The sequence below is a fragment of the Salmo trutta genome, chromosome 20 (genome assembly GCF_901001165.1).
Source record: "Salmo trutta chromosome 20, fSalTru1.1, whole genome shotgun sequence".
Lineage (NCBI taxonomy): Eukaryota > Metazoa > Chordata > Actinopteri > Salmoniformes > Salmonidae > Salmo > Salmo trutta.
Window position 1 is genome coordinate 44,929,890 of NC_042976.1, and position 24,219 is coordinate 44,954,108.

Genomic DNA, 24,219 nt, shown 5'->3' on the forward strand with positions numbered 1-24,219 from the left:
AAGCAGCAGTATTTGCGTTCATTTGCATTTTATGAACACTGTACTGAAGTAATGTTCCTGTCGTTCTCTTTGTGTCACCGTTACGTCCGCTTCCGTGACATATTGCGTACTTTGAGCCGAATCGTCTACTCGAATACGGTGCCCAGTGAAAGTCTACACAGCTCTTTCACAGTTGTCACATTTTTACACACATTTAATTTTTTCATCCAGATCTACACAAAGTGAAAGAAAAAGTAACCCCCACCCCTCACCAACTCTGCACAACTCTTAGGGCAACATGTATCCATTGTTTCTGTCAAAATTGCTCAAGCTCAGTACATTTGGTTGGGAATCATTGATGGGCAGCAATATTCAAACCTTGTCTCAGATTTGTAAGCAGATTTAAAGTCAGGACTGAGACTGGACCCCTCTGGAACACTCAACACCTCTTGGAAAGCCATTCTTGGGTGTCGTTTGGTATTACAATTTGTGTAATTGTCTCACTGAAGAATAAAACTCTATCTCAGGGTTAGGTATCCAGAAGATTGATGCAGATGTTCCTCTAACGTTTTACCTGGGCTTTGCTCCTTAAATATTTATTTTGATCCTGACAAACTACCCAGTCCCTGCTGGTGACACACATAGCCATGACGTGATACTGCCCAGTGCCACCACAGTACTTGAAAATACAGAGGCTTTCACTCCTGTATCATGGGGCATCAAACAATAGACTGACATTCCGGTTGGCATGCCGAAGCTCGTCTCCTATGCCCATCTCGCCACCTGCCCTGGCACTGCCTTACGGCACTGCTTGCTTTCAGATCAAGTCCCTACTTGATTGTGGTTTGTTCAGAGGCCAAGTATCCAATGTACTCATAGCTAAGATAGCCCTATTCATAAGGAGCCATCTTGTCCCTGCTTGGTTTCCAACCACTCCCCTGTTTCAGGTACTTTCCAGTCTCCTTGGGCGTTATGAATATGGACCACCACACATGTTTGGCAGACAATCATTTTGTGGTGTCTTGAACTTTTGGTTGTTGGTGGTCTTGCGTTTCACACTGCTGGAGTGGGGGGTCAGAGCATCTGGGCATGTGGATACTTCTGCACTTGGCATGGGTGTTTGTGAAATTCAGACACTTCCTGTAAGGCTCAGGATTGTTTTATCTAGCTTTACTGACATCTCAGTTTTACAGGAAGAACAGTGTCATTATAATACTCATACTGATATTCTCTCTTTCAGGCATGAGCTCTGACGCCTGTTCGTAGGACCTTGAAACTTCATCAAAGATCTGCATCACTCCGCTGACTGCCCAGAGCCACGGTAAGTTGAATAGAGTGTAGTTCACTTCACAAATCTTATATAGCTCCAAGTGCATGGTGGAAAACTCTATAGAGTTTTCCACCATGAAACTCTAGCACACAGCTATTCTTGAATACTCCACAAACAATTCAGACTAGTTGGACTGTTTATTGGTGAAGGTCGCTGTGACTGCTCCAAGGCTGCCCTGTGAAGGCTGTTTGTCTTCAGACATTGCGGGATTTTGATTTCTTTGAGTGCTCAAATTGTCGACCCTGACCCAGCTCGTGCCTGAGAGACATGACTTTAAGCTTGCAGATCACTTGGAGAATCTGCAGATTCTATCAATCTTCAAATAATGTGTGACTGTAACTGCTAGGGTTTTGCTCAGTATAAGACCCGGGCTGCAGTGGCTCTTTCCGGGCCTTTGAGTGACATGGCTTGACATTGGCAACAAGAGGACCCACAATCGTCTCTCTTTCACTCTGCAACAGGACCCAGCCCCTTTAACAATTAAACCCATTAATATGTAAAAAGGCAGACAATATGAATATCATATCCCTATGTTAGGTTACACAAAGGCTTTCCTAAGGCTGCCTTAGTGAAGGTAATACTATAGCCAACATTAGGGCTGTCCCTGCCCCCCAAAAGATGTTGGCTGAAATTTTAAAACATGTATTTTTCCATATATAGACGCACCCTATGTGTTTGAATAAAATCAACTATATGCACTGAGCTTGTCTGATGCTTTAAGCGCACTGTTTGATAAAAATAATTAAGACACACAAATTACTCAAGAGGGAGCCCGATGGCCATGCTGTGTTAAAAAAAAGACAGCGAGTTCCTGTGTGACTGGCGCACATTGTCTCACTCTCCTCCCTGCTGCACCGAACAGGCACCATAGCACAGCAAGTCTTTATCGCGCTGTCTGTGCTGAAGCTGCAACATAATTACAGCCATTTAGTTTCTTACTTGTATCTCTGACTGAAAAGTTCTGTTCCTGAAATACCTAATTTGTTTAGGAAAAACATTCCCTATTCCCTCAACCCTTGCTCTCTTTGTGAAACATGTATGCAAGCCTATTATAATCACACCAATAAATTGGTTATAACCTACTCCGTAACACGTGACAGCAAAATGGATGCGGAGGATGTGAAAAATAAACGCCAAACGGGCGAATGTTTACTGGTTGCTTAGGAGGGAAAGGGGAAGTCAGATCTGTGGAAGACGTCTGACTTAGTTGTGGAAACTACTGGAGGTCAATAAAAAGGAGGGTACAGGAGCAAGCTTTGCATGAATAGTTTGTGCCAAACAGACTCTGTTAGATTACTTTTTTCATTTTTATTATAACAATTTGGAACAGTATAAAAAACACGAAATAAATTATAAATGTACCAGAGAGTCTGTTCTAACTCAAAAATATATATAAATATATATTATTACAGCAAAGACTAAATTAACAGTGCATTCATTCATGAATTGCAGTTTATTTATTGCATAGGCTAATTATCAAAAGCTCCCTTTGTTATTTCACTTGAAAACTAAAATGCTTGGTTGCATATCAAAGCATGCTGTGTGAGGAATGATTGATTGATCGATACAGTGGCCTATATATTGAAATATATATTGAAATATAGGCCCAAGTAAGTTACGGTCTCAAGAATAAACAGGACGCACACTATAGGCCTTCAGCTCGATGGTGGCTATACAAGGCTACAACTATAAGAAGCCATATAGCGATAATGACATGACTTATTATAATAATGATCATAATAACAATTGTAATCATAACAATACGAAGGAGATCAAGAAAAAGGAGGGTATGAGAGCGAGAACTGCGTGCATTATTATGTTTGACAAACAGGTGCTGTCTGTTAGATGACAAGAAACATTTTCTGCCCGTTTGGAACAGTGTGAACAACACTAAGTAAATCACAAGTAATACCAGAGAGTCCGTTCTAACACGTTTTTACAGCCTTTATTACAGCATAGCGAAGATTAAAAACGGAATTTGTGAAATTGCTTTAGCCAACATTTTTTAGGTTGCGTGAGGCTTGGTGCTCAATGAATCAGTAGGCTATTAACCTCTCTGGGGTATGTGGGACGCGTCAACAGCCAGTGAAATAGCAGGGCGGCAAATTCAAAACAACAAAAATCTCATAATTCAAATTTCTCAAACATACAACTATTATATCCCATTTTAAAGATACACTTCTCGTTAATCCAACCACATTGTCCGATTTCAAAAAGGCTTTACGGCGAAAGCATAACATTAGATTATGTTAGGACAGCGCCGAGACAAGAAAAACCACACAGCCATTTTCCAAGCAAGGAGAGGCGTCACAAAAACCAGAAATACAGCTAAAATGAATCACTAATCTTTGATGATCTTCATCAGATGGCACTCATAGGACTTCATGTTACACAATACATGTATGTTTTGCTCGATAAAGTTCATATTTATATCCAAAAAACCCATTTTACATTGGCGTGTAATGTTCAGAAATGTTTTGCCTCCCAAAACTTCCGGTGAATGAGCACATAAATTTACAGAAATACTCATCATAAACGTTGATAAAATATTCAATAGTTATTCAAATAATTATTGATACACTTCTCCTTAATGCAACCGCTGTGTCAGATTTCAAAAAAGCTTTACGGCGAAAGCAAATTTTGCAATAATCTGAGTACAGCGCTCAGACAACAACAACAAGCAATACAGATACCCGCCATTTTGGAGTCAACTAAAATCAGAAATAGCATTATAAATATTCACTTACCTTTGATGATCTTCATCAGAATGCACTCCCAGGAATCCCATTTCAACAATAAATGTTTGTTTTGTTCGATAAAGTCCATCATTTATGTCCAAATACCTCCTTTTTGTTCGCGCGTGTAGTCCACTACTCCAAATGCAGGAATCGTGCGCAAAATGTCATGACAAAAAGTTTTAAAAAAAGTTCTATTTACGTTCGTAGAAACATGCCAAATGATGTTTACAATCAATCCTTAGGGTCTTTTTGTCATAAATCTTCGATAATATTCCAACCGGATAATAGCGTATTCATTACAGAGGAAAAAGAAGGAACGGCGCGCTTGCGTGGGCGCGCCTGTGTGACTGCGCCTGTGTGACCGTGCAGTAAACAACTCATTGGCCTCAGGCAGTCCACTTGTTGAGTCAGCTCTTATTCTCTCCCCAGTCACAGTAGAATATGAAACAACGTTCTAAAGACTGTTGATATCTACCTTAGGAAGTGCAAAATGAACCCTAAGTCACTGTATACTGTATAGGCAATCACTTGAAAAACTACAAACCTCAGATTTCCACACTTCCTGGTTGGATTTTTCTCAGGTTTTTGCCTGCCATATGAGTTCTGTTATACTCACAGACATCATTAAAACAGTTTTAGAAACGTCAGATTGTTTTCTATCCAAATCTACTAATAATATGCACATCCAACCTTCTGAGCCTGAGTAGCAGGCAGTTTACTACGGGCACGCCTTTCATCCGGATGACAAAATACTGCCCCCTACCCTAGAGAAGTTAAACAAACAATCAAACTGGCAACAGAAACAGGATCTGTTTTTATTTCTGTAGATATATATATATATTTATATATATGGGTGATTTACAAAGCCAGGCACGTGATTTATATATATGGGTGATTTATAAAGCCAGGCACGTTTAACAGTTAGGCTACTGATTATAGACCTAATTAAGTTGAGGTTTCCTCTCCTCACTTTTCTTAGACAATCAAGGCTGTTTCCTCGTCTCTACGCTCCGCTGCTGCCTCTGCGACCGCTGTCCATCCCGGGGAAAAAAGCGCATTTGTTATAAAATAATATCATATTTATTAGTGTTGCACCGTTATTTTTACATAATATAACCATTTACATTTTAGTAGCACATGTCTTAGTGCCAGTAATGGCCTCCGCAATGGATTAGTCCACTGAGACAGGCGCGACTCAGACAGGTGTCTTGTGCCGTATAAAAAATATATTTTTGCGACTGCTCGACTAAAGAAATCTCAAGTCGACCAACAGCCTATTGACCAAACAATTGACCAGTCGACTAAATGGGGTCAACCCTAATGTCCATATGACCGGCGCAACTATGAGCTCCGTATCATAAAACGCCAGTGTGCGTTATACCAAATGATGGTAACCTGCGTCATCCGGTGTTCTCGGCTTAGAAAAACAGAAGAATCGTTTTGATATTTTCTCTCAGGTCTTAGAGGATAACAATTCCGGCTCTACCCAGTTTCTATTTTTGGAATTCTCAACTAGCAGGGGGCCCGGATTCATATTTTTCTCCCCCTGGTGGAAATCCAAACCCTATTAGGTTGATTAGGGTTGGTTGATTAGGGCTGTAAGTTTAGCTATTATCAAGATGAGAATTATTGTCTTTTCCCTCCCGTTTTTTTTCTCTCCATGGAGTAGGTTCTCTGCTTAGTATTTCCTTGTCTAACCTTCCAAGGTGCAGATGTCTACTACAGGCCGAGGTGTCATTGATGCCTGGTGACATTTGGCACCCTCCTCTCTCCACTCTTTGTCTCAGCATTGTGTTGCGAGGGAGGAACTGTCCAGAGAGGAGGAACTTGGGCTCTGAGACGTCTGCGCTCTCTCTGAGGGAGAGCGGAGTGCTGACTGAACACCCAGTCCGTTCAGCAGCTCTCGGGGCGGTGGCTGTGGCACGGGCGGCGGTGCATGGTAGTGTTCCGGTGACGGTGTTAAGCTGGCAGCGTTAAGGGGCAGAGATTGTCATTCTTTTGTATTGTCCTGTGGCAAATCTCCCTCAGCCCCCTCAGGAGCTCTGCTGCCTGGAAACCTGTGCGATCTCTCTCTCTCTCTGCTGTGGCCTCTTTTCTTTCCATTCTCTCTCTCACCTATCTCCACTGGCAGATATAGGCACATATACCGACAGACGTCGGGGCCATGCTGAATTCCATTAGTGGCGACTCATGATTTTTAGAGAAATTGCCTGGGAGGGGTGTGTGATGGTCATACTGCTTATGTTCATCTTGGCAGGGAAAGGGCCAGTGGTGTCCTTTCTCCGTCTCTCTCCCCCCCCCCCCCCCATTCTCCTCCATTACAGTAATGAGTCTTTACTGCAGCATCGGCAAAACAGTTGCAACACACCGGGTTAGTCAACACAGTGAGTCAATGAGTCCCGCCACAGGCAAGCACAGCAAGCTGGGACAGTGCACAGGATGCTGGCAAATGCTGACGGAGGTGCTGTAGTGGCATGTAGTCATAGTAGACTAGGTGGACAGAGAGCGAGACAGGCGTATAAGCAAGCAAGCAGACAGACAGGCAGGCGTATAGACGGACTGAGACCGTCCTACAAGATTAAGTCGCGGTCCAGCTATTTGTATGCATACAGTTTTTGTATGTGTATGCCTGTGCATACTGGCCCAGTCAGTACTCTCCCCAGGTGTGCACTGACGGATGGCGAGGAAGATGAAAAATGCGAGGCAATTCTTCATGGGACCGCTTCTCTTGATTTAAATGAGTTGTATTTTTTCCCCCCCACTGCAGAGAGAACATTTTTTTGATGAATTAATCTTCACAAGATGTCTTGCAGTGCGCGGGCGGTGATATTTCATTTATGACAACGGTAAAGATTGTTGTTCATTTGTAGGCAGCCTGCTGGGGGAATCGTTAGAACGGAGACCCGTCTCACCTTGGGCTCTGTTCACTCTGCTTAGGTTTTGAACAGCAGGAAGGTGTGTGTGTGTGTGTGTGTGTGTGTGTGTGTGTGTGTGTGTGTGTGTGTGTGTGTGTGTGTGTGTGTGTCCATGCTTTCATATGACACATTCATTCATTTTCACAGCTCTCTTGCTCACTCACTCACTCACACCCACCTTGCTAACTCACACACTCCCTCTCTATTCCAGCCAGGCATTTTATCAGACCAAATGCAGCCATTTTCCGCTACATATGTTTTCAGTTTCTCTTAAGTGGAGAGGAAGAGCAGGATAAGGCCCATTGACTCAGACTCATGTAAAAGCTTTGCCTTGCGAACACTTTAGGCCTCTGCTTCGTCTTCGTATTTGGGTTTGGTCAACTGCAGTCACGTGGGGAGAGTTAGAGTGTGGGGATCCATTTCAAAGGGAAAATAGGATTGGATACCATCTTTTCGGTCTTTGCTTCGGAGATGTTTTTAGATTGTTATTGCGGTGCTTGATTTCCGAATCTTACCGGCGTACAAATATCATACCGCCCGAACATAAACTTCCCTGATATTGTAATAGTGCGAGGTATGATATTTGTGTGTCTAACTTTCGCACTCATCACTATTCACGTTTCATTCCGGGTTCTCCATAATCATGGGAGCGTCCACATTAATGTAAAACAGTTTAGAAAGAAATGATATTGTCATTTACAGTAAAAGGGACTCCAAAATGACAAAATACATGATTTACCAATCATTTCTTTTGGGGAAACAAAATAATCTGAAACGCAACCAAAACACATAGCAAATGCATCCAACGAGTCTGTAGGGTCACAACCTTGATGTAGTCATTGCGTGCTGTTAATATGAGACCGAATACTTAACTTTTTACTGCTTTAATACACATAATAAGTGAATTTGTCCAAAGAGTTTGTCACTTTTTGTATATAGGCTATATACAAAAAATGCTGTAATTTTTAAACGGTTCACTCGATATGGGTGGAAATACCCTCAAATCAAACCTGACAGTCTGCACTTTAATCATAGTCATTGTTTCATTTCAAATCCAAAGTGCTGGAGTTCAAAAAATGTGTCACTATCCCAATACTTTTGGAGCTCACTGTATATATGTGTAGTATTTTTTGTTGTCTCTTTCCAGTATATAACTCTTATTTTGGAAGTCCGGGGTGCAGGTAGCTGCCTAATGGTGGCCATTCAGCAGCCTGATAGTCAAGAGGTAGAAGCTATTGGCCAGTCTGACATTTTTTGTTTGTTGTTGCCATGATTCTCCTATACTGCCCGCGTCTGAGTGATGGAACCGAGGAGAACAGGCTGTGTCTGAGGTCCTTAATTATCTTCTTGGCCTTCCAGCGACGTCTGGTGTTGTAGGTGTCCTGGAGGGCAGGCTGTGAGCACCCAATGGTGCAATCGGCTACGCGTACCACCCTCTGTAGCACCATGCGGTCAGCGGCGGTGGAGTTGCCGTACCAGGCTGTGATTCAGCCCGACAGTATGCTCTCGATGGTGCTCCTGTAGAACACTGTGAGGGCCCTCGAGGACAGGACGAATTTCTTCAGCATCCAGAGGTTGAAAAGTCGCTGTTGTGCCTTCATCGTGTCCGTGTGGATTGACAATTTTAGCTCCTTGGAGATGTGTACGCAAAGGGACTTGAAGTTTTTCACCGTCTCCACGGCGTTCTGTTGATGAGGATGGGGCGTGCCCAGCCTGGTTCATCCTGAAGTCCACAATCAGCTGCTTTGTGTTGCAGACATTGAGGGAGAGGTTGTTTAACTGGCCGTCAGAGTGCCTACCTCCTCTCTATAGGCCGTTTTGTCGTTGTTGGTAATGAGGCCTACTACTGTTGTGTCATCAGCGAACATGATGATGGAGTTGGAAAACCTGTGTGTATACAGGGAGTACACGAGGGGACTGAGGACACACCCTTGTGGGGCCCCCATGTTGAGGATCAGTGTGGAGGAGGTAATGTACCTTTCAAAGCACTTTATGATGACAGAAGTGGGTGCTACGGGTCGTTAGTCATTCAGTTCACTTACTTTCCCTTTCTTGGGCACAGGGGTTGATTGTGGACATCTTGAAGCAGGTGGGGATGACGGCTGAGCTAGAGAGAGATAGAAAATGTCAGAAAACATAACAGCTAGCTGGTCTGCACATGCTCGGAGGGCGCTGCTAGGGATGCTGTTTGGGCGGCAGCCTTGCGACGGTTAACACACTTGAACGACTTACATTCGTCCTCCGTGGAGACCGTAAGCACATAGCCCTTGTTGTCTTCTAGGGCTCTCCTAGGCAGCTCAGAGTTGTTATGCTCGAAACATGAGGAAAGGGTGTCTAGGTCGTCCAGTAAGGTGGCGTAGGTGTCCGCGATGTGACTGGCTTTCATTTTGTAATCCGTGATTGTTAAAAAGCCCCTGCCACATACGCCTCGTGTCCATCCCGCTGAATTGCTCCTCCATTTTGCCCCTATACTTATGGACCCCAGGAAGAGTAGCAGCTGCATGTGCAGTAACTAATGGGGATCCTCATAAACTACACTGAACTTGAAAAGCATCGCAAGGGACATGCTGATTAGGACATGTACAGACACGCGCGCACACACACACACACACAACGGACAGGCGCGCACACAGACACGAACACAACGAACAAGCGCGCACACAGACACACACACTTTTCAAGAAGAAACTCAGGTGGCTGTGAGTGTAGCTGGCTGCCGGGTTCAATGCTCTGTGGCTGATCACATTCCAGCTGGGACTAGCACAACACCCCATGTGTTAGTAACGTCTGCGTCTCTGTGTGTGCCGGTGCATGTTCACGCGAGGGCCTCGTGTCAGTAGGCCTACAGCGTGCTGTAATATCATGTGTGTTTGTCATGCTGCCTGTGTCCGTGAATAGTGGCAAACGTGTAAAGTGTGTGTGTGTGCATGCCTGTGTGCCAGCGTGTGTAGATCGTGTGTAACCAGATCTGTGTGAGAGGGCATACCTCTTGCTAGGGGGTCCGAGCACACGGCTAGCCAGCCTGCCACTCCTGCCTCTGGCACCCCACAGACTGGTAGCTCCAGACCACTTTGTCAGCCCCATCCCCCTGTCTTTCTCTCCCACCCTCTTCCCATCCCATGCCTAGTCAGTTGTCCAACTGAATGTATTCAACTGAAATGTGTCTTCCACATTTAACCCAACCTCACTGAATCCATCCCCTCATCCCCCTCCCTCATTCTCTCTTTCTCCACCACCTACAGTCTCTTCTTCCCCCTCTCGCCACCCTGGTTGTGATTGTGGTCTAAGGCTGGCTGACTCAGACCTTCACGCACACACACACACACACACACACACACACACACACACACACACACACACACACACACACACACACACACACACACACACACACACACACACTGAAAACAGGGGCCTGTGGCCGAGTCACATGCAGAGCACAACACAGAGCACACAGCTCCTCAATAGCCTGCAGTAGTTCATAGTGATTTGACCGTAGCCCCTACGTTTATAAGCGTAGATACCGAGGTCATTCACATCAAAAATACAATTTTTTTTTTAGGTTGCTTAGGTATGTCAGAATTGCTGACCAGTTCACCCAGCTTTCTCTCTCTTCCTCACTCTTTCTATTTTCCCCTTCCCTTTTTGTCTTTCTGCTCTCTGCTTATTACTGTAAAACCGCACTGGGAGACGGCGTCAATAACGTTGGCGCTGAAGTATATTATCGGACAGCTGACGCAAATATCAATATCATGTGTTTAGCCCTTGGTGTTTGGCCCAGAGGACTGTCTGTATTTCCCTTCGCTCGTCAAATCCACTCAACTCGTTAACTCGTTCCACAGGTTAGCCACGGTGGATCGAATGGGAGAATTATGTGATGTTTTGTTGTTGTTTTGTCTTGCTCCTCAAAGCAGTTTTCATGAGTGGTAGATGTTGATATAGATTTTGATATAGACCCCCTCTTTATTTTGATCAGAATAGATTGAAACACAGATCTAGCAAAACACTCTCTCAATCACGGTCTCTCTCTCCCTGACACACACAGGGCGTGGGCTGTTTATGACACACACACACACAGATGAGCGGGAACGAGGAAGACGTTGTGATTCAACATGTGGAGGCCGCATTTCGTCAGAGCTGAACTCATAATTCTGTCGCTTCAAATAGATTAACCACACTACACACACACACACACCTTCCCCCGGCACCACTGCCGTGCTAAATCAAATCAGATTGCCACGCCACACGTTTGTTTGTTTGTGTGTCTGTAATCAAAATGTGCTCCACAGAGAATGAAGAGCAAATCATTTTACACCCACCCTCTCCCTTCTCCTCCCTCTCTCCCCATCCAGGGGAGTACAGCGGGATTTTTATCATTCTTCACAATCAGATTACATGTTGGAAGTGTTATAATTACAGCTTTAGCTGATTAATGGGCAAGCTATAATTAGGACAGAGGATACACACACACAGAGAGAGAGAGGGAGAGAGAGAGATAAAAATCCAGAAAATAGATGTTAAATTCTACAACCACCTACAAGGAAGTGATTCCCAAACCTTCCATAACAAAACCATCACCTACAGAGAGATGAACCTAGAGAAGAGTCCCCTAAGCAAGCTGGCCCTGGGGCTCTGTTCACAAACACAAACAGACCCCACAGAGCCCCACAACAGCAACACAATTAGACCCAATCAAATCACGAGAAAACAAAAATATAATTACTTGACACGTTGGAAAGAATTTACCAAAACAACAGAGCAAACTGGAATGCTATTTGGACCTAAACAGAGAGTACATAGTGGCAGAATACCTGACGACTGTGACTGTCCCAAAATGTAGGAAAGCTTTACAGACTCAGTGAGCATAGCCTTGCTATTGAGAGAGGCCGCCGTAGGCAGACCTGGCTCTCGAGAGAAGACAGGCTATGTACACACTGCCCACAAATGAGGTGGAAACTGAGCTGCACTTCCTAACCTCCTGCCATTTGTATGACCATATTAGAGACACATATTTCACTCAGATTACACAGATCCACAAAGAATTAAAAAAAAAAAATCAAACATTGGTAAACTGACATAAAGTCACAGGTTTGGACCCACCTACTCATTTAAGGAGTTTTCTTTATTTTGACTATTTTCTACATTGTAGAATAGTAGTGAAGACATCACAACTATGAAATAACACATATGGAATCATGTTGTAACCAAAAAAGTGTTAAACAAATCAAAACATATTTTGTATTTTTGATTCTTCAAAGTAGCCACCCTTTGCCTTGATGACAGCTTTGCACACTCTTGGCATTCTCTCAACCAGCTTCATGAGGAATGCCTTACCAACAGTCTTGAAGGAGGTCCCACATATGCTGAGCACTTGTTGGCTGCTTTTCCTTCACTCTGCCGTCCAACTCATCCCAAACCATCTCAATTGGGTTGAGGTTGGGTGATTGTGGAGACCAGGTCATCTTATGCAGCACTCCATCACTCTCCTTCTTGGTCCAAAATCTCTTACACAGCCTGGAGGTTTGTTTTGGGTCATTGTCCTGTTGAAAAACAAATGATAGTCCCACTAAGCCCAAACCAGATGGGATGGTGTATCGCTGCAGAATGCTGTTGTAGCCATGTTGGTTAAGTGTGCCTTGAATTCTAAATAAATCACTGACAGTGTCACCAGCAAAGCACCATCACACTTCCCCCTCCATGCTTCACAGTGGGAACCACACATGCGAAGATCATCCGTTCACCTACTCAGCGTCTCACAAAGATACGGTGGTTGGAACCAAAAATCTCAAATTTGGACACATCAGATCACAAAGGACAGATTTCCACCGGTCTAACGTCCATTGCTTGTGTTTCTTGGCCCAAGCAAGTCTCTTTTTATTATTGGTGTCCTTTAGTAGTGGTTTCTTTGCAGCAAATCGGCCATGAAGGCCTGATTCACACAGTCTCTTCTGAACAGTTGATGTTCAGCTGTGTCTGTTATTTGAACTCTGAAGCATTTATTTGGGCTGCAATCTGAGGGGCAGTTAACTCTAATGAATTTATCCTCTGCAGCAGAGGTAACTCTGGGTCTTTCTTTCCTGTGGCGGTTTCATCATAGCGCTTGATGGTTTTTGCGACTGGAGAGAGAGACTGAGAGACTGGTGAGAGAGACTGAGAGACTGGTGAGAGAGACTGGTGAGACTGGGAATATCTAGAGTCTAGAGAGCGAGACTGGAGAGAGACTGAAGAGAGAGAGAGACTGGAGACTAGAGAGAGACTGGAGACTAGAGAGAGACTGGAGACTAGAGAGAGACTGGAGACTAGAGAGAGACAGAGACTGTAGGGACTAGAGAGAGAGACTGGAGAGAGAGAGACTGGCGAGAGGCTGGAGAGAGAGACGAGAGAGACTGGAAAGACTAGAAGGCGAGAGAGACTGGAGATAGAGAGACTGGAGAGAGAGAGACTGGAGAGAGAGAGACTGGAGAGAGAGAGACTGGAGAGAGAGAGACTGGAGACTGGAGGGACTAGAGAGAGAGAGACTGGAGACTGGAGGGACTAGAGAGAGAGAGACTGGAGAGAGAGAGACTGGAGACTGGAGGGACTAGAAGGAGAGACTGGAGAGAGAGACTAGAAGGAGAGACTAGAAGGAGAGACTAGATAGAGAGACTAGAAAGGGAGACTAGATAGAGAGACTAGAAAGGGAGACTAGATAGAGAGACTAGAAAGGGAGACAGGAGAGAGAGAGTAACTGAGAGACTAGAGAGAGAAACTGAGAGACTGGAGAGAGAGACTGGAGAGAGACAGAGGGAGACAGGAACTGAGAGACTGGAGAGAGAGACTGGAGAGACTGAGAGAATGGAGAGAGAGACTGAGAGAACTGACAGACTGGAGAGAACTGACAGACTGGAGAGAACTGACAGACTGGAGAGAACTGACAGACTGGAGAGAACTGACAGACTGGAGAGAACTGACAGACTGGAGAGAACTGACAGACTGGAGAGAACTGAGAGACTGGAGAGAACTGACAGACTGGAGAGAACTGACAGACTGGAGAGAACTGACAGACTGGAGAGAACTGAGAGACTGGAGAGAACTGAGAGACTGGAGAGAACTGACAGACTGAGAGGAGAAAGAGACTGAGAGGAGAGAGAGACTGAGAGGAGAGAGAGACTGAGAGGAGAGAGAGACTGAGAGGAGAGAGAGACTGAGAGGAGCGGAGAGAGAGACTGACGGACCGGAGAGAGAGACTGACGGACCGGAGAGAGAGACTGACAGACCGGAGAGAGAGACTAAAACACCGGAGGGAGAGACTGAGGGACCGGAGGGAGAGACTGAGGGACCGGAGGGAGAGACTGAGGGACCGGAGGGAGAGACTGACGGACCGGAGAGAGAGACTAAAGGCCCGGAGGGAGAGACCGGAGAGAGACTTGAGACAGAGCAAAACCTTAGTACAGGCTCAGTGAGCACAGCCTTGCCATTGAGAAGGGTGGACACAGGGAAACATCCATGTAGAGGAAAGGCTGTGCAACCACTGCACCACAGCAAAACCCGAGGCAGAGCTGCATTTCCTGACAAAATGTCAAAAATATAAAACAACTAGAGAGTTTCATTTCCCCAAATTTGGAACCCTTATTCAAGGTTTCAAAGACCTCTCCGATGAGGATAGGCTACCTGTCACGACACAGAGAGCTGTGGGTTGGCAGCGCACTACATTGCTGCCTGCTATAAGATAAGGTACAGTGTCTGACAGACCAACCAACTTGCACATGTCCTTTATGCTTATTGTTATTGTTCAATGTATGGTTATTTTTACCCTTGGTTATTGTTGTTACTGTTGTCCCATTGATACTATTGATTATTATTATTAATTATGTTCATATTGTAAATCTCCAAAGTAAGCTTTGGCCATATGTACATTGTTACGTCATGCCTATAAAGCAAATTGAATTGACTGGAGAGAGAGAGACTGGAGAGAAAGAGAGTGATAGACTGGAGAGAGGGAGAAGGTGAGGGAGGGAGGCCGTGAGCAGGCAAACAGGCCCAACCCCCACTCTTACACTAGCCCAAGCCAATGGCATGTATCAGATGCTCCGCAGGCTCTGCTCACACTTACTGGTCTGACAACATTGGACACTTTGTGGAACACAAAGCCTTCACTATCTCATCCTGGAATATCCAAGGCCGGAGGGCATCTGTCTCTGATCTAAAGAGAAGGAACCTGGACTTCACCAAATAAATTAGAAATACAGACAGTGTCATCCTACAAGAAACATGGTATAGAGGAGATGGACCCACTGGTTGCCCTCTACATTACAGAGAGATGAACATCCAACAAACTACCAGGTTTGAAACAGGGAAGGGGCTCAGGGAGTATACTAATTTGGTATAAAGCAGACCTAACTCACAAGGTGAGACCCAAATGCAGACACAGGAGGCAGATGGTTAAGCTCTGATATTTATTATAACAAACGGAGTAGGCAAAGGCAGGTCGGGGACAGGCGAGAGTTCATAAACCAGGTCAGAGTCCAAACAGTACCAGACGATAGGCAGACTCGAGGTCAGGCCAGGCAGGGGTCAGAAACCAGATCTGAGTCCAAAACAGTACAAGGGAATAGGCAGGCTGGTAGTCAGAACAGGCAGAGTGGTCAGGCAGGCGGATTCGGAGTCAGGACAGGCACGGGTCGAAACCAGAAGGACTAGAATCAAACGGACTGGGAAAAATAGGAGCAAGGAAAACGCTGGTTGACTTGGCAAACAAGACGAACTGGCACAGAGAGCCAGGAAACACAGGGACATATACACCGGGGATAATAAGCGACCCCTGGAGGGGTGGAGACAATCACAAGGACAGGTGAACCTGATCAGGGTGTGACAATTAAATTATTCAAAACATTTTACATTTGGCTAGAAATTCAAAAGGAAATGAAAAAAATGAGAGAAAGAAATGTCCTCCTGTGTGCTACCTATATCCCCCCACTAGAATCCCCATATTTTAATGCAGACAGCTTCTCCATTCTAGAGAGGAGATCAATAATTTCCAGACCTAGGGACATGTACTAATCTGTGGTGACCTAAATGCCAGAACTGGACAAGAACCTGACACCCTCAGCACACAGGGGGACAAACATCCAACTGGAGGTGACAGCATTTACTCCCCCATATACCCCCCTAGACACAACTAATACAACATAACCAACAAAAACCTGTCACAACTCCTGCAGGTCTGTCGCACGCTGGGTATGTACATAGTCAATGGTAGGTTTCGAGGGGACTCCTACTGTAGGTACCTCTATAGCTCATCTCTTGATACTAGTACTGAAGACTACTTTATCACCAACCTCAACCCAGAGTCTCTCAATGTTCACAGTCAGCCCACTGACACCACTATCAGATCACAGCAAAATCACAATCTACTTGAACAGAGCAAAAATCAACCATGAAGTATCGAAGCCAAACAAACTTAAGAAATGCTATAGATGGAAGGAGGGTAGTGTAGAAACCTACCAAAAAACAATTGGCCAACAACAAATCCAATCCCTCTTAGACAACTTCCTGGACAAAATGTTTTCCTGCAATAGTGAAGGTGTAAACTTAGCAGTAGGAAGCTAACATATAAAATCAGCTAACATATCACATTTTATTTCCAGCAGAAAACCTAAGACAACTAACAACAATGAGAAATGGTTTGATGAAGAATGTAAAAACCTACGAAAGAAATTGAGAAACCTTTCCAACCAAAAACACAGAGAACCAGAAAACCTTAGCTTACACCTTCGCTATGGTGAAACACTAAAACAATACAGAAATATACAAAGAAAAAAGAAGGAACAGCATGACAGAAAAAAGCTCATTGTGATTGACGAATCCATAGAATCAAATCACCTCTGAAAATTGGTACACACTAAACAAAAAACAACACAAAGAGCTATCTATCTTAAATTCAGATGTATGGATAAACCACTTCTCCAACCTTTTCCGCCATATAACAAGGAACCAAGAGTAAAAACATATACAGTGCATTCGGAAAGTATTCAGACCCCTTGACTTTTTCCACATTTTGTTACGTTACAGCCTTATTCTAAAATGTACAGGATAAAATATGAACCCTCCAACCCAAAAAAGCCTGTGGTGTTCATGGTATACTAAACGAAATGATAAAATATACAGACCACAAATTCAAATGGGCTATTCTTAAACTCTTCAACATTACCCTCAGCTCTGGCATCTTCTCTAATATTTGGAACCAAGGCCTGATCACCCCAATCCACAAAAGTGGAGACAAATTTGACCCCAATCATTACCGTGGAATAAGCATCAGCAGCAATCTCGGAAAATCCCCTGCAGTATCATCAACAGCAGACTCCAAAATGTAATCAGTGAAAACAATGTACTGAGCAAATGTCAAATTGGCTTTTTACCAAAATAATGTACCACAGACCATGTATACACCCTGCACACCCTGATTGACAAACAAATAAAACAAAACAAAAGCGAAGTCTTCTCACGTTTTGTTGATTTCAAAAAAGCTTTTGACTCAATTTGGCATTAGGGTCTGCTGTACAAATTGATAGAAAGTAGTGTTGGGGTAAAGCATATGACATTATAAAATCAATGTACACAAATAATAATTGGAGCAGTTTTACCATTATTCAAGGTAAAACTGCTCCAGCTCCTTCAATTTGGATGGGTTCCTCTGGTGTATAGCAATATTTAAGTCATACCACAGATTCTCAATTGGATTGAGGTCTGGGCTTCGACTAGGCCATTCCAAGACATTTAAACGTTTCCCTTTAAACCAGTGTTGCTTTAGCAGTATGCTTAGGGTCATTGTCCTGCTGGAAGGTGAACCTCCGTCCCAGTCTCAAATCTCTGGAAGACTGAAACCGGTTTTCTTCAAGAGTTTCCTTGTATTTAGCGGCATCCATCATTCCTTCAATTCTAACCAGTTTCCCAGTCCCTGCCGATGGAAAAACATCTCCAGAGCATGATGCTGCCACCACCATCCTTCACTGTGGGCATAGTGTTCTTGGGGTGATGAGAGGTGTTGGGTTTACGCCAGACATAGCGTTTTCCTTGATGGCCAAAAAGCAACATTTTTGTCTCAGCTGACCAGGGTACCTTCTTCCATATGTTTGGGGAGTCTCCCACATGCCTTTTGGTGGACACCAAACGTGTTTGCTTATTTTTTTCTTTAAGCAATGGCTTATTTCTGGCCACTCTTCTGTAAAGCCCAGTTCTGTGGCGTGTACGGCTTAAGGTGGTCCTATGGACAGATACTCCAATCTCCACTGTGGAGCTTTGCAGCTCCTTCAGGGTTATCTTTGGTCTCTTTGTTGCCTCTCTGATTAATGGCTTCCTTGCCTTGTCCATGAGTTTTGGTGGGCAGCCCTCTCTTGGCAGGTTTGTTGTGGTGCCATATTCTTTCCATATTTTAATAATGGATTTAACGGTGCTCTGTGGGATGTTCAAAGTTTCTGATATTTTTTTATAACCCAACCCTGATCTGTACTTCTCCACAACTTTGTCCCTGACCTGTTCGGAGAGCTCTTTGGTCTTCATGCTGGTGGTGCCCCTTGCTTACTGGTGTTGCAGACTCTGGGGCCTTTCAGAACAGTGTGTGTATATTTATACTTAGATCATGTGACTGATCATGTGACACTTAAATAAAGTCCACTTGTGTACCATCTAACTTATTATGTGACTTCTGAAGATAATTGGTTGCACCAGATCTATTTAGGGGCTTCATCGCAAAGGGGGTGAATACATATGCACGCACCACTTCTCCATTTTAATTGTATTTTTTTCACTTCACCAATTTGGACTATTTAATATATGTCCATTACATGAAATCCAAATAAAACATCTATTTAAATTATAGGTTGTAATGCAACAAAATAGGAAAAACGCCAAGGGGGGAAATACTTTTGCAAGGCACTGTAGATCTTCTGTTCTGCACAGTTTCTGTCAGACTTGGGCCCTGACAGTGAATCTCATTAAGACAAAAATAATGGTGTTCCAAAAAATGTCCAGTAGCCAAGACAACAAATACAAATTCTATCTAGACACTGTTGCCCTAAAACACACAGATAATTACACCTACCTCTGCGTTCCTCTGCCCTGGTTGTGAGGTCTGGGGTCCACTCACCTACCAAGAATTCACCAAATGGGACAAACACCCAATTGAGACTCTTCATGGCAGAATTCTGCAAAAATATACTTTGTGTAAAACGCAAACACCAAATAATGCATACAGAGCAGAATTAATACTATAGTTATCAAAATCCAGAAAAGAGCTGTTCAATTCTTCAACCACCTAAAAGCGATGCACACACATTCAACCCCCCCAAAAAATCAGCCAGCTGGTTCTAGGGCTCTGTTCACAAACAGACCCCACAAAACCCCATGACAGAAACACATTTACACCCAACCAAATTATGAGAAAGCAAAAAGATAACTATTTGACACATTGGACAGAATCAACCAAAAATAACTGAGCAAATTGGAACGCTATCTGGCCCTAAACAGAGAGTACACAGTAGCAGAATACCTGCCCACTTTGACTGACCCCAAATTAAGAAAACCATTGACTATGTACAGACTTAGTGAGGATAGCCTTGCTATTGAATGAGACCGCCATAGGCAGATCTGAGCGAGAAGACAGACTATGTGCCCACTAGTGGAAAGCCTTTCCAGAAGAGAGGACCAACTCCATATTAATGCCCGTGATTTTGGAGTGAGATGTTCGACGAGCAGGTGTCCACATAATTTTGGTCATATAGTGTATGGAGACCTGTCGAACATCTCATTCTAAAATCATGGACATTAATATAGAGTTGATCCCACCTTTGCTGCTATAACAGCCTCCACTCTTCTGGGAAGGCTTTCCACTAGATGTTGGAACGTTGCTGCGGGGACTTGCTTCCTTTCAGCCACGTGAGCATTAGTCGGGCACTGATGTCGGGGGATTAGGCCTGGCTCGCAGTCGGCGTTCCAATTCATCCAAAAGGTGTTCAATGGGGTTGAGGTCAGGGCTCTGTGCAGGCCAGTCATGTTCTTCCACACTGATCTCAACAAACTATTTCTGTATGGACCTCACTTTGTGCACGGGGGCGTTGTCATGTTGAAACAGGAAAGGGCCTTCCCCAAACTGTTGCCACAAAGTTGGAAGCACAGAATCGTCTTGAATGTCATTGTATGCTGTAGCGTTAAGATTTTTCTTCATTGGAACTAAGGGGCCTAGCCTGAACCATGAAAAACAGCCCCAGACCATTATTCCTCCTCCACCAAACTTTACAGTTGGCTCTGTGCATTCGGGCAGGTACTGTTCTCCTAGCATCGTCCGTCGGACTGCCAGATGGTGAAGCGTGATTCATCCCTCCAGAGAACTGCTCCAGAGTCCAATGGCGGCGAGCTTTACACCACTCCAGCCGACGCTTGGCATGTGTGCGCCTGCTCGGCCATGGAACCCCATTTCATTAAGCTCCCGACAAACGGTTCTTGTTCTGACGTTGCTTCCAGAGATAGTTTGGAACTCGATAGTGAGTGTTGCAACCGAGGACAGACAACTTTTTATGCGCTTCAGCAGTTGGCGGTCCCGTTCTGTGAGCTTGTGTGGCCCAGCCACAGCCCGGACTTGAACCCGATCGAACATCTCTGGAGAGACCTGAAAATAGCTGTGCACCTGCGCTTCCCATCCAATCTGACAGAGCTTGAGAGGATCTGCAGAGAAGAATGGGAGAAACTCCACAAATACTGGTGTGTCAAGCTTGTAGCGTCATACCCAAGAAGACCCGAGGCTGTAATCACTGTCTAAGGAGCTTCAACAAAGTACTGAGTAAAGGATCTGAATACTTAGGTAAATGTTATATTTCAGTTTAAAAATATATATAAATCAGCAAAAAAATATATAAAAATCATTTTTGCTTTGTCATTATTGGGTATTGTGTGGTTTGATGAGTGAAAAAACATTTTTTTAATCCATTTTAGAATAAGGCTGTAACGTAACAAAATATGGAAAAAGTCAAGGGGTCTGAATACTTTCCGAAGGCACTGTATGTACTAGTACTCCCACACTTTGTTTGTATTGCATATTTGACATATTACCTGAATTCTTTACCACCCATCTAGGGCTATGGCCGTCATGAAATTTTGTCAGCCGGTGATTGTCAAAGCAAATAACTGCCGGTTTCATGGTAATTGACCGTAATTAACATAAACACATTTAGCATCTCCTGGCTTCCACACACAGCCTACAAGCCACTGATGCAGACCTTTGGAACATCTACATTTTAAAAAGTCTAATAAATCCATATCCTACACCATCACAATTAATCCATTATGTGTTTTAGACCGGTCTAAAGAAACATGATAGGAAGAAAATATACTGCTCAAAAAAATTAAGGGAACACTTAAACAACACATCCTAGATCTGAATGAAATAAATAATCTTATTAAATACTTTTTTCTTTACATAGTTGAATGTTCTGACAACAAAATCACACAAAAATAATCAATGGAAATCCAATTTATCAACCCATGGAGGTCTGGATTTGGAGTCACACTCAAACTTAAAGTGGAAAACCACACTACAGGCTGATCCAACTTTGATGTAATGTCCTTAAAACAAGTCAAAATGAGGCTCAGTAGTGTGTGTGGCCTCCACGTGCCTGTATGACCTCCCTACAACGCCTGGGCATGCTCCTGATGAGGTGGCGGATGGTCTCCTGAGGGATCTCCTCCCAGACCTGGACTAAAGCATCCGCCAACTCCTGGACAGTCTGGTGCAACGTGGCGTTGGTGGATGGCGCGAGACATGATGTCCCAGATGTGCTCAATTGGATTCAGGTCTGGGGAACGGGCGGGCCAGTCCATAGCATCAATGCCTTCCTCTTGCAGGAACTGCTGACACACTCCAGCCACATGAGGTCTAGCATTGTCTTGCATTAGGAGGAACCCAGGGCCAACCGCACCAGCATATGGTCTCACAAGGGGTCTGAGGATCTCATCTCGGTACCTAATGGCAGTCAGGCTACCTCTGGCGAGCACATGGAGGGCTGTGCGGCCCCCCAAAGAAATGCCACCCCACACCATGACTAACCCACCGCCAAACCGGTCATGCTGGAGGATGTTGCAGGCAGCAGAACGTTCTCTACGGCGTCTCCAGACTCTGTCACGTCTGTCACGTGCTCAGTGTGAACCTGCTTTCATCTGTGAAGGGCACAGGGCGCCAGTGGCGAATTTGCCAATCTTGGTGTTCTCTGGCAAATGCCAAACGTCCTGCATGGTGTTGGGCTGTAAGCACAACCCCCACCTGTGGACGTCGGGCCCTCATACCACCCTCATGGAGTCTGTTTCTGACCGTTTGAGCAGACACATGCACATTTGTGGCCTGCTGGAGGTCATTTTGCAGGGCTCTGGCAGTGCTTCTCCTGCTCCTCCTTGCACAAAGGCAGAGGTAGCGGTCCTGCTGCTGGGTTGTTGCCCTCCTACGGCCTCCTCCACGTCTCCTGATGTACTGGCCTGTCTCCTGGTAGCGCCTTCATGCTCTGGACACTACGCTAACAGACACAGCAAACCTTCTTGCCACAGCTCGCATTGATGTGCCATCCTGGATGAGCTGCACTACCTGAGCCACTTGTGTGGGTTGTAGACTCCGTCTCATGCTACCACTAGAGTGAAAGCACCGCCAGAATTCAAAAGTGACCAAAACATCAGCCAGGAAGCATAGGAACTGAGAAGTGGTCTGTGGTCCCCACCTGCAGAACCACTCCTTTATTGGGGGTGTCTTGCTAATTGCCTATAATTTCCACCTGTTGTCTATTCCATTTGCACAACAGCATGTGAAATTTATTGTCAATCAGTGTTGCTTCCTAAGTGGACAGTTTGATTTCACAGAAGTGTGATTGACTTGGAGTTACATTGTGTTGTTTAAGTGTACCCTTTTTTTTTTGAGCAGTGTATATTTCAGAAGAATAGAATAGCATACTCCTTGTCCTTATGTTAGGCCATGATCTGACTATGCCATGTGGCTGTGGGCTTCACTAGTTAATTTAGCAGACAAGATCTTCTTTGAATTCTGTGGCATTATTTTATATGATTTCATAGTATGAAGAGTACGATTGAACATAGCTGAATAAAATAGAAAGGGGGTTTTCCACCAAAGATTTCTGAGGGAGTGCGCCCTTGCGGCTATTCTGTGTTGAGCGGTTAACAAAGAAACAGGTCTTCCTATATGCTTAATTTAGTGTTATTTATGCAGCTTTAATTGTGATCAAAACATATATCCCAACGTTTGTATTTTTAATACATTCTAAGGCTGCATGTTGCGCCTTTTAATGATGATTTGTTGCATGCATGGCATGAGCTCTGCTTTGTTATTTGCGCAGGCTGTACACATTTCATCAGTTCCTCATTCACAATTCGATAAGCACTTGATAATGCCTCGAATTTCCCAGCGGCATCCCCTTTGTGAGGCCGTAATGCCCCCCCCCAAAAAAAAAATCCAGGCCTATTGCGGCCGCTGGCCGTTGTGCCCTTAGACTGAATATAATCATTTTAATTCCCTGCTCCCAGCTGCGTGCTCCGAAGCACCTCTCACTCACATTGCTCTCTCAGACAGCTGAATTCTTATTAGCCGATGCCTGTCACGTCATCGGGGTAGCAACTGCGTGCGTCCTTATCCAATTCCGAGGCGCACATTGAAGATATTGGAAGAACTGTCCAAATGTACTTTTCGTCAGCCAACAAGATGAGTAGGTCTAACGAACAGCAAAAACTCTAGCTTATCAACTTTTGTACTGTGGGGGACAGTAGATTGACATAGGCTGGCTATGTCAATCTACTATCCCCCATAGTGAAAAAGTTGACCTATTCTGTACGAGAAAGACATTTTCCAAACATAGTCTGGGACAGTTGTGCGATGGATAGATCCCAAATGAATACAACCACTAGCATCAAAAAACATGTATTAATCAATGATGCTGACGTAACAGATCAGAATGTTTAGCTTAAAATGTTGATAAACTATTAGGCTATTTCTTCACATTATAAGCGCCGCAATGCGCACACGGCAGTAGGCTATCAGCGCAAATGTTCCAAAATGCAATCAATTAGCGGGAAAACACCATTCTCAAGTGACTGCAAATGCAGTTATGCATGTCATGTTTATATCATAAAGGTGCATTTTTATAGTGAAAATTATCATCCCCAAACTTGAAACTCGCGGGCTGCTTATGTATGCCAGTTAGGCTCTACACCCGTTGTAAAGCAGATTAATGTC

General features: G+C 44.3%; 1 protein-coding gene across 5 annotated transcripts in view; it reads left to right on the plus strand.

Moving 5' to 3' along the window:
* Positions 1–24,219, plus strand: part of adarb1b (adenosine deaminase RNA specific B1b) — a 181,238-nt gene that overhangs the window by 72,592 nt on the left and 84,427 nt on the right. For 4 of the 5 annotated variants that reach the window (XM_029703507.1, XM_029703513.1, XM_029703510.1 and 1 more), the window contains exon 2: positions 1,220–1,300. The gene's annotated coding sequence lies outside the window, so the exon portion shown is untranslated. Of the gene's footprint in view, positions 1–1,007; positions 1,122–1,219; positions 1,301–24,219 lie in introns of those variants that run through there. The other variant, XM_029703509.1, reaches the window with a different exon arrangement.